Here is a 12,210-nt window from a genome sequence, read left to right on the forward strand (position 1 = left end):
ATAAACTTTACCAACCAGTTTGAAAATCGAGGTAAGATATTAATAAATAATATTATCCTCCAAATTCAACCAATAGAAGAAAAGAGTAAGTAAAATAAACAATAAATCAAATAAATAAAAAGAAGTAAACAATTGATTAAACCAATAAGAAATAAGAGTAGGCAAATAAACAATAAAGCCAATCAGTTAAAAGAGCAGTTAATAAAATAACCAATTAAATAAATAATCAAATAAGCGATTAATCAATAAACTTAAAAAATCAAATGTACAAATAATATAAATGCCCAATCAAATATAAAGCTTCAACATAACCTTCAGTGCATCCAAGTAAATCTAGTTTGGCTTGACAATAATATGATGTTTGTTATATTTCATCACATTAAAGTTGGGACCACTTGTCTTTTATCTAATATCTATGCCCCAAATTCTAAACTTGGAAGAAGTAGATTCTGGAAAAAGCTAGATTCTATCAGAACTCAATTTAATTCTGAAGTTTGGCTGGTGATGGCAGACTTTAACACTCCCCTCAAGGAGAATGAGAAATTTGGTGGGATTCCTTCTCAGCTTGATAGTAGGGTGGATTTGATGAACTTCATTGATAATCAGACACTCCATGATGTGGATCTGCACAGTGCCAATTATACTTGGACTAATAGAATAACTGGCTCCGATCTTATCTAGGTGAGAGTTGACAGTGGCCTTATCTCTAATTATTGGTTCAATCATTACATCTATTCCTTAAATGTGCTTCCTCGTATTGGCTCAGACCACTATCTGATTTATTTTGTGGCAAACCCCATCTGGGTGAACTAACATGTTGGCTCCCACTTTTTCGTACATCCTGATTTTTGCTGAAATCATAAATTTTTCAGAAAATATAATTATTTAAGCTTTAAGAGGTCCCATTTGAAGTAATTAATTGAAAAGAGTTAAATCAAAGGCTCTTAGATCAAAATTTCTTGGATATAACCTCTCTACTTCTAAATCATACTTGCAATGAAATCTTCTTTACATCTATCAAATGCTAATAAAAAACCAATTTTACAATATCTTTTGGAGGGTCAAATGAATTCATTTAGAATTTTTTTTTTTAAGTATTTAGCCCTTATTATAAGCTTTCCAAATAGTATAATTTTAAATATATTTAATTTTATTAATATGTTTTTATTTGATTTCTTATGAATGTAGGGTTTTCACCGAACATGAACTTCTTTGTTCAATGCTTGTGGAAAAATAGTAAACATATTTATGCACTAGGTATTGAAGTCCTCTTTCCAACAAACCAATAAAATAATTTTTATTACATATACAACAAGTTATGTAATATCAAATGAACATATGTCAAAATTATAGTTAACTCGACTTCAAATCTTAATAAATTATGAAATATTGAATATAGTGTTACAAAACCAATTGTAAACACTAGATATGGATGTTACAAAACCAAATTCAAAAGAATCACATTCATATCTATTATAGAAAAAAATTATGATATACAGAGTGAGTATCACTCTTTAAAATTGTTGGTTTTTGAAAAAAACTAGTTGGCCAGGGAGATAGTAAAATGGAAGCAAATTGATTCCAAAAATTATCAAAAAAATATTTTTGGAATCTACATACAAAATGACCCAAATCACTAGTTCACATAATCTACAAATTCCTTATGGTTTAGAAGTAAGAGGTGTCTGAATCTGAAGTTTTTTTTTCTGAAAATGATTATTGTAGTGTCAAAGTTGGCAAAAAAGTGTAACCCACTATTGTGGGTTCACCCATCTCTGGGAGGATAAATTTCCCCTTCATATTTGAAAAGATGTGGATGAGCCACCCCAAGCTTGAGGAAGCTATTAAAGATTGGTGGAACATTTCGGTGGAGGGATTTGCCATGTTCTAGTTGGCCAAAAAGTTAAGGCATGTGAAGGACAAGGTTAAGAGATGGAATAAGGAAGTTTTTGGTGACATTTTTGCCTCTAAATCTGAGATCAAGCTTGATCTTAAGGATATTCAGGCTAAAATCCAATCTAATGGGTATAGTGAGGTCTCTATCACTTCTGAGAATGAGATATTATCTAAGTATCATGATATCATTAAAAAAGAAGGGATATTCTGGAAGCAGCCCATTCTTTTTGGCTTAAGGAAGGTGATAAGAATACAAGATTCTATCATATGATTGCCATGAAACACAAGGCGACCAATAGAATATGAAAAATTTTGATAGGAGGGACTTTGTCCTTTGAGGAAGATTAAATAAAAAAGAAAGCTAGATCCTATTTGTTGTCTCTCTTGTCGGTGGATTGCAATCTAGATAAAAGTGTCCAAGACTTATTCCTTGTTTCTATCCTAAAGATGATTGGGAGAGACTAGAATAAATTCCTCTCTGCTATCTCTTTTGATGTTGAGATCAAGCAAGATGTCTTTTCCTTTGAAGGTAATAAAACCCCTGGCCCAGATGGCTTCCCAATGTTCTTCTTTCAATCATTTTGGCACATCATTAGCCAAGACATTGTTTAGGGTGATAATGAATTCTTTGGATCTAAGCTGATTTTGAAAGAAATCAATGCCACATTTTTGGTCCTTATCCCTAAGACCCTGGGAGCTAACTCTATGGAGCTTTTCAGATCGATTAGTCTGTGCAATTCATTTTACAAAATTATATCTAAGGTTCTCACCCTTAGATTTCTCTCCATTCTTCCAGATATCATTTCTCCATAACATACCAGATTCATTCCTAGAAGGGAGATTCTGGATTCCATCATATTGGTCCATGAGGTTATTCACTCCCTAGAAGTCTCCAAAAACCAAGGTTTCTTAATGAAACTTGACATCTCGAAGGCTTATGATCTGGTGGATTTGTACTTTCATCTCAAAATCCTCAAAGCTCTCGTATTTGGTGAGAGAGTGATTCAAATGATCTCCTAGCTGATCTCTACTTCCTCACTGTTGGTTATTGTCATTGGCTCTCCTACCCTCTTCTTTAGGTCTTCAAGGGGTCTGAGACAAGGGGTTCCTATATCTCCTATTTTTTTGTTATCTTGGTTGAAAGTCTTGGAAGATATATTAGCAAGCTTTTTTCTGAAGGTCCACTGAAAGGTGCCAAACCGTCGTCGGTTGATAGGATCTTCTTCCATCAATAATTTGTTGATGATATAGTGTTGATGGGCGCATCTACTATCAAGGAAGCCAAAACCCTAAAATTGGCTCTGGTCAACTATTGCCAAACCACGAGTTAGATGACTAACTGGATGGAAAGCTCCCTCTTCTTCCTTAGCACTCCTGAAGACAGGCAAGGAAGAATTGATAGAATTTTGGATTGTCATATCAGCTTGCTCCCCTCTATCTACTTAGGTCTCCCCCTATGCAGAAAGCCCCCAGATATATTTTGGAGTAGCTTGGTGGATAGATTCCATAAACAAATAGTCGACTCGAAAGGGGCCCTTCTAAGACAAGTGAGGAAAATCCAATTATTAAAATCCTCCCTCGAGAGTCTTCCTGTCACTAGTAAATTCTGAGCTGATTTCCAACGGCCGTTTGTCAGATTTGTGACGAATTTTCATCGGAGTGCCGACAAAATCAACCGTCAAAAACTTAGCATCGGATTGGTCGATGATGCCATGCTCATCGGGAATATGAAAATCTAATGGATTCTACTGACATTGTATGTCCGCCAATTACATCATCGGTGGAAAGCTTGGTATTCATCGTAATTCCGACGATGATTATTTTTATCAAAAAAAAAAAATTATTATCGATGTCGACATTTCCTTCCTTCGATGGCTCTTTTATATCGTTGAGACATCTCTAGGTCTCATCGATACCTTTTGAATTCGGATCGATGAGACCCAGCGATGTCTCATCGATATAAAAGAGCCATTGAAGGAAGGAAATGCTAATGAACTCTAGAAAGGACTCATCGAAGATAATAACTTCATCAACAAAAGATATCAAAGAAAGCAAAGAGGGTCTTCATCAATAGGAAAAGTTCTCGAGGAAATAATACTATCGGTACAACATAAAAAGGACCCACTGAAAGGAGCATTTTCATCGAAAGAATAATATAGATCAGACAAAAGGAAGCTACATCGATAAAAGATATCGATGAGGATATAGGTTTCGAGGAGGTTAAAAGGCATGTTCTCGATATGCATGGTTTTGCCGATGTAACTTTATCGGTGAGATAATAGACTCATTCATCAACGGGGCATAGTGATATCGATGAAAGAAGTATTTCGATGGAAAAATAAAGGAGGACACAAAAGCCCAAGGTTTCTTCGACATAGGACCCAATGGATATCAGATATGTTTCGATGAGGAGACAGCCATACTGACCGAATATAGTATTTCGATGAAGGGAAAAAATACTTGATCGAAGTAATATTAGAAACAAAATTATTGTCAATAGAAACAAAGAGATCGATGGACTAAAGAAAAAATGATCGAAAGACATATCCTCATCGAAATGATTATTGATTGTCATGAAAATCAGAAACAAATCCCACGAAAGGTCACATCGCCATTAAATTCGAACGTGTGCCTGAGTGACCGTTGTCCAAAACGGCCATTACTAACTGATTAAATACGATCAACATCAAAGGACACAACATTAAGGAATTATCAGGCAATGAACTGAAAGTAGGAATTGGGCAAATTCATAGATAATGCTTAGTAATTCCAAGTAAGTTGTTTGCACACAGACCTCTTTTTTAAAATTCAAATCGAATCATCATCTAAAACTAATAAGACAAGAAAGGGAAAATAACCTATCGTTGTAGAAGAAAAACCTAAAAGACAGAAAAGGGAAGGGTGTTTTTTGGCCCAGGACTTGATTGACCAGTGCCCATCATCCAATTTGAGGTCCAAGAAGATTAGAGTTGATGACGAAGGCCTAGAGGACTGATTTGTGGATCTTGGAGACATATGGATAGAATTGAGAGGGTAAGAATTATTCATATATTGGTACAATAGAAGAGTTGCCCCTCAACCTATCAACAATTTATGGCGACTAAACTTAGGAAGGTTAGTTGTGGCTAATGTATTCGTGAATGTGGAGCTCATGAAGGCATTGGCAAACAATTATGACCCTTAAACCAGGACCATATATAACTACATGGGTGAGCCAATTCTTGCAATCAGAAAGGAGGTTATTGACACCTTGTTCGAGTTTGATTAGGGATTTGAAGAATTGATTGACCTAAAGAAGTTAACAAGTGAATATTCTAACCTAGAGCACATTTACAAAACGTGGAGACTCCCTATACATAGACCTAGGAATGCAGGGTCCTTAGTGCCATTAGGTCAGGATAACAAAGCTCCCTATGATGTCAACTCTTTCCATCCATATTTCAATTATACCTTTTACTGTGTTGCCCAAGTGCTAGGGATAAAATCCCATCCTTTGATAGATATTGCAACCATGGTCATTTGTGCCGATTTGCAGTCTAAGGACCCCCGCTTGTTTGATTTTCCTGCTTATTTGGTTGAGGTTTTGAATCATGGGTTAGAAAATTTAAAGGGGGATGTCATCAATGTTCATTTCAAGGATTATTCCTTACTTATGTATATGCTATTGTATGTGGGTCAAGATGAAGAGTTATGGCCAGAAGAGCTATGTGTCAAGACATATGACAATGTTGGGATGAGAAAACCAGTGCAACTATGGGTTTCTTCATGGGACCAGAGGTATGTGAATAATCAATATTGGAATTTTGAGGAGTTCTTTGTGAAGCCATTATATAGACTCTTGGGATGCCTGTGCGATCATGCCCTTGCACCAGAGGTTCAAAGATTCCTAAGACCAAAAGATTTCACTGAAGATCCCTCAATTGAACACAATTGGGGAGATTGGTATTATGTTTTAGACTGTACACAAGTCAGGGTATACGGGTTCGAAGGGGGACCATAATTACTTCTACTTACAATCCCTAACAGAGTGGCTTGTCTGGAAATTGTGAGGCAACTGTCAATAGTGAATACAGAACATCTGACAAGCGATGGGAAACAATCAATTATACCTGGGTTGTTAGTATTTTTCACATTTTATTGTGAAAAGTTCAAAGAGTTATGGCCTACTGCAGACAAAATTCAATTATTATGGCATGGCTATGGGAGATCCAAGGCCCAATTTTGATCCTGAAGGATACAGAAGGATAGCCCGGTCATCACAAAAGCTGAAGGCTACAAAGCATAAATCTTACCTACCGGATGACCTCATTAGGAACATTGGCAGAGAATAGGCCAAAGTGAAGCGAATAAAGTTTGAGAAAGCAATGCAAGCTTATAAATGGAAGCTTTTTGGAAGGAAAATGGATGAGAACGTGCTCCAAAAGATTGAAGACCCCTTGGAGTTGGCCAACAAACTTGTGGAGCATGAATTGGAAATACTCGAGGGAGTCCCACCTCATGTTTTTAGGGATTACATTGATACTATTAGGAATACAGAGCCTTTGCCTCATATGTCTCCTTCTTCCACATCTAGCATCATTCCATTCACTCCTCAAGAGGATTACCCCCTAGTTATGAATAAGATACACTGATAGACTTGGCAACAAGACAATTGAATGTTCGAGAAGTGGCTGACATCAGATTCTTCGAGCATGAGGATTTCATTGCTGATAGTGACTTCATTGCTTCCAAGGAGTTCACCGCATTCCTCTACCAACATAAAGTATCTCAAATTAGGAATAATATGAGAAATAATGAAGAAGAGTAGCAGCTTCAAAAGTTACAAGAGGAGATGGATCTTGTGATGAGAGAAATGACACCTGAGAAGGGAAGACAGTTGCTTAAGGAAGCTGGTGTGCTATTATACTCTTAATGGGACATGAACTCTGCCTTGTTGTTTGATAGATTCCTCAAGAAACAGGACCCAAGTAGGCAAATTATGCCAAAAGAGATTGATAAACTCTTTAGAGGATCAAAATATGATCCAGATTAGAAGGATCTTCTACAGTGGGCTATCTATCCCAAAGATAAAAGACCTATATTGGTTGATACAGAAGAAGATTTTGGACATTTGATGGTGTGGCAAGTTGGAAAGACTAACCCTAGAACAACTGCCAAACTAAATTTGGATGTCGCTAAACTAAACCAAGATCAGATAGAGTTTTTGGTCTGAGAAAATTCTACATACAAAAGCCTATATGAGAAAACCGATGAAGAAAAATAGAGGCTACAAGCAAGATTGCTTCAGATTGATACAGGTACCAGTCAAACCAGGATGATATACGGTGTTGATAGAGATGCCATGGATGCCTTGACATACGCTATGTATTGGAGGAACAGGGCTGAAAAGACATCTCGACAAGTAGAAAAGGTACAAAAAAAAGATGGATAAGTTGATTCTAGAGATCATTGAACATAGGTTCAGAAGTATGATGCAAGTTGCAGAAATCTATTAGAAAACATACACTGGAGCAGTTAGAGCTTTGAAAGAGCATGAAAGGCTCAGGTCTCGGCTGGAAGACATGATGAATGACAATAGTCTGATTAATCTAGGTGAAAAAATTGAAGCCGAGACTTACTTGAAGTCCCATGATGAATTGGAAAATCAATTAAGGAAAGAGCTTAAGAGGCTAGATGATGGGAATACCCCTAGGGTGCCCTCTTTTTACAGTAATGGTGAGTTAGTATCGTTGGAACAGTGGAAACAAGAGTTCAGTGATGAGAAGAATCGAGCAGTAGTAGAGTTGGATCGGGACAAAGAATTGTCACTCTGTGTTAACCATATTCTATCCAATCATTTATAGATAGAAAGCAACATGAGGACACTAAAATATGATGTTCTAATGTATAAAGATGATAAGTACATTGAACACATAGGAATGTTGAACTTGTTTATCTCCCAGTTTGTTAACAAAAGTGCTAATTAATCGTTATGTGCTGAAAAGCCACGATGCTTGGTGACAATGTATACCTGCATATAAATAAGGAAAATTTTGTAACAATAAGGATCATTAGAGAAGAAGTAGAATATAGCCTCAGGCTTACTATTGTACCATTTTGCGAACATACATAATATAATCAGTCATCTTTCCTTTGTGTATATGTTGTGGATTACTGCATCTTTCTATAGGCAGTTGCTTGTTATATTATCTAAAGGAGATAAGGTTACTTGCATTCTTCCAGTTAAACTCTATGTTACATATTGTGGATTTCAATAAAAGATTTACTTGCAAATATAGTTGTGTATATAGTACACCTGCATATGTATATAGTTTTGTTTATAGATGGAAAGCCTAAGGTTCAATGCCAAACTTGGTTCCTCTGATACCATATGTAATATTCCATTAATTATATACTTAAAGAAAATAAATTGTGATGTATATTAAGATAAAAAATTGAGCATTTCAGAACAAAACATAACTACTTCAGTTGAAGGAGAAAACTAACTAAATGTTCTTCAACATAATAAGAATCTAACTAATTTATCTAGAAGGAAGGTAATCTTTTAACGATAAAAAATATTGAACAAATATTATTAAGCTAATCAATATGAGAAAGGAATTCAAATGGCCAGTTTCATCACTTAGATAAAGCATCACCATCTTGGCCAAGGTTTTAACATTGCAAGCACCAATGTGTTGTTAGTGTTTACCTCCCTTGCTCGACTTGTACATCCAATTCTTGAGCTCAACAAACTCACTAGTTACCAACCATCTAAACAAGCCATCTTCTTAATGTGTACTAACAATAATGGTTATTAAAACCATTGTATGATAAATAGCATACACTTGAGCCAACTAACTCACTGGTTTACTAACCAACTATCTAGTGAACTTCTTAATGTCTACTAAGAATAACGGTCATAAATGACTATCATAAGATAATTAAGATACACTTGAGTCAGTCAATTCATTGGTTATAAAACTTCTAGGTTTAGCTGATCCAATTCGTTACATAACAGTCTCATGTCTACTTACATTAATGGTTTACAAGGACCTTCATGGGATTGTGACATAACCTAACAAGCCAACTACTACAAATCATGAAATATCATGATAGTCATAATCATAATCTAAAGAGTAGTCAAATCTTCAAGATAGATTGGTGATAGTGCAGTCATTTTGTTGAGCATCAAATCTGAATTAAGTAAAATATCTTGATTTGAGAAATTAAATCATAGAAGCCATCTCTCTTTGGAAGAAATCATCATTTTTATTGATACCGTAATAACCCATAAGTTATCGAACAAGTCTAAAGGCATTGTATCGAAGTATCTAAGATTCAAACAGTATCGATGAGACCCAACAATGTCTCATTGATATAAAAGGGGCATCGAAGAAAGCAAATGCCAATCAGCTTCAGAAAGGACTCATTGAAGATAGTAACTCCATCGATAAAAGATATTGAGGAAAGTGGAGATGGTTCTCATCGACAAGAAAAGGTCTTCGAGGATATAACACTATTGGTGCAAAAAGACTCACCAAAAGAGATGGTCCCACCAACAAAAGGTATTGAAGAAAGCAGAGGTGGCCCCCACCGATGAGAAAAGGCTTTCAAACAAACAATATCATCGATGCAAGATAAAGAAGATTCACCAAAAGAAGCATTCTCATCAAAAAAGTGATATCGATAAAACAAAAGAAAACTACATCGATGAATGATATTGATAAGGATATGAGTTTCAATGGGAGGACAAAAGAAGTCACCAAAGTCCAAAGTCTCTTCGACATGAAACTCGACAGACAGAAAAAAGATTTCGATGAGAATATGAGTTTCGAGGAGACTAAAAGGCATGTCTCTGAGACACATGGTTTCATCGATACAACTTTATTGGTGGAAGACAACAAAGAGAGGATAAAAGGGGCTTCGGTGAGACAACAGACCCATTCATCAAAGGAGCATAGTGATATTGATGGAAAAAGCATTTCGATGGAAAACTAAAGGAAGTTACTGAAGCCTAGGGTTTCTTCGACATAAAAAGGGACCGATGGATACCAGATAGGTATCGGCGAGGAGATGGAAGTACTCAATTTGTTTATCTTCCAGTTTGTTAAACAAAAAATGTTGGTTACCGGTTATATGCTGAAACGCCATAGCGCTTGGTAATAATGTAATTGATAGACTCATCAAGAGGTGGTGGGTTTAAAAATTGTCTCATAAGTTTACACAATAAGTCCTAAAGAAATATAAAGACTTTATAGCCCAAACAACGAAGAAAGGCATTGGCCATCTATAGAATACAATTCATCAGTTCACATTTCATTTTAAAGCAATAGGAGTAGCTGAGTAGGAAATATAGAGTAGACTATAAATAGTGTATATACATAAATTTCAAGCACAAAAATTGAATAATTTCTACAACAAAAATCTTGAACTCGTGTGCTATATCTCCATCTTGGCAATTTATGTTATTCTGAGATGCATTAGGTTAGTCTCAGTCACTAGAACACAATTTTCAATATGCATTAGGAGTTGTCCTCCTTACAAATATTGCAACATTAAAAAGGTATTATCAAACCTACAACCATAATTGAAAGAGGAAGCTTACAAAGATAGGACAAAGCTAGGTACAGTCATAAGTCAAGGCAAATTCATAGTTGAAACTCAGTCCAAAATAGTGAAGAAGTGCAACAAATGATATGAGAAGTCTAAAGAAGTATATAGCAATCACGAGTCAAGGATTAATGAAGAGATTTCTTACATCCATGATACAATCCTTAAAAGCATCCATGATACAATCTAAAACACACTTTTTACCGTTCTCTCGGTGATTGTACCCAATTGTGTATGTCTTGCTTATGTATGAAAATGGCATTTTGCAGCTTTCCACCGGCCATGTATTTGAGATGTCTTTAATTTAGATATGGCATGAGCTTAGTCGTAGAGTGAGACTAGGGTGTTGGACCATCTCAAGCATGGTGCGTCTGCATATGTATATAGTTTTGTGTATTCATTAAAGATTTTCATTTAATTTTAATCAACTAAAGAGCAATATTCATGACTTACAAGTAATAAAAAAACTTACAAGGATGAGGCATATTCATAACTTTTGCAGTCCTACCTTGGATATCAACACTAGAAGCAACTCATATTGTTCATGTACAGACAAGACAATATGGGAGTTCATTATACCCAACAACTTGTGGTGTTGTTGTTCGTGTTGGCTCTGTTGGACCCTGCAATTAAGATTCAATATACATTATTAATAAGATTAATTGTGCAACATAATGAAATATTGAAAAGTGTGTTACCTTGTTGAGCTTCGCTTGGTTTCAAGAATAGTTTAATATTCTCTACTTAACAGGACTAGCCACATGAAGGTGGAAGCTCATTTGGCCCCTCCCCCCCCCAACATCACTCTAAATTCCCCATTAACATCTTATAGAATTCATTCATTAATTCTTTCTACCATTAATAAAATATAGCATTCATTCATTAATATCACATAACGTTCATTAACACATAACATTGATTAACATTAATTAACATGCAACATTCATCAATATTAATTAACACATATCATCCATAACCATTAATTAGCACATAATTACATTCACTAACACACACTAGTACATTCAGAGCTGATTTTCGATGTCCATTTGTTGGATTTTCGACAAATTTTCATCAGAGTGTCGACAAAATCCACCGTCGAAAACTCAACATTGGATTGGTCGATGATGCCATGCCCGTCCAAATTCGACAATCCAATGGACTCTGCCAACGGTCAAAGAAGTCGTCGGTATAAAAAAAATAAATTATCATCAATATAAAAGAGCCATCAAAGGAAGGAAACGCCGAAAGGACTCACTGAAGATAATAACTTCATCGACAAAAGATATCAAAGAAAGCAGAGAGGGTCTTCATCGACAGGAAAAGTTCTCAAGGAAATAATACTATCGGTGCAACATAAAAAGGACCCACCGAAAGGAGCATTTTCATTTAAATAATAATATCGATCAGACAAAAAGAAGCTACATCGATAAAAGATATCAATGAGGATATAGGTTTCAAGGAGGTTAAACTTCATCGACAAAAGATATCGAAGAAAGCAGAGAGGGTCTTAATTGATGGGAAAAGTTCTTGAGGAAATTGTTAGGGTTTCAAGAAGATCCGAAGTAAATATGAACTAACAATTATATGCAGATTTAAATATAAAAGATAAAGAAATAAAATAGGACACAGATAACACAGAGATTTAACGTGGTTCACCCAGAATGGGTTACGTCCACCATACATAGTCGTCCAAGCTTTCTTATTATCTAGCAAAAATAGTAC

Source organism: Cryptomeria japonica, chromosome 3, assembly GCF_030272615.1.
Source record: "Cryptomeria japonica chromosome 3, Sugi_1.0, whole genome shotgun sequence".
NCBI lineage: Eukaryota > Viridiplantae > Streptophyta > Pinopsida > Cupressales > Cupressaceae > Cryptomeria > Cryptomeria japonica.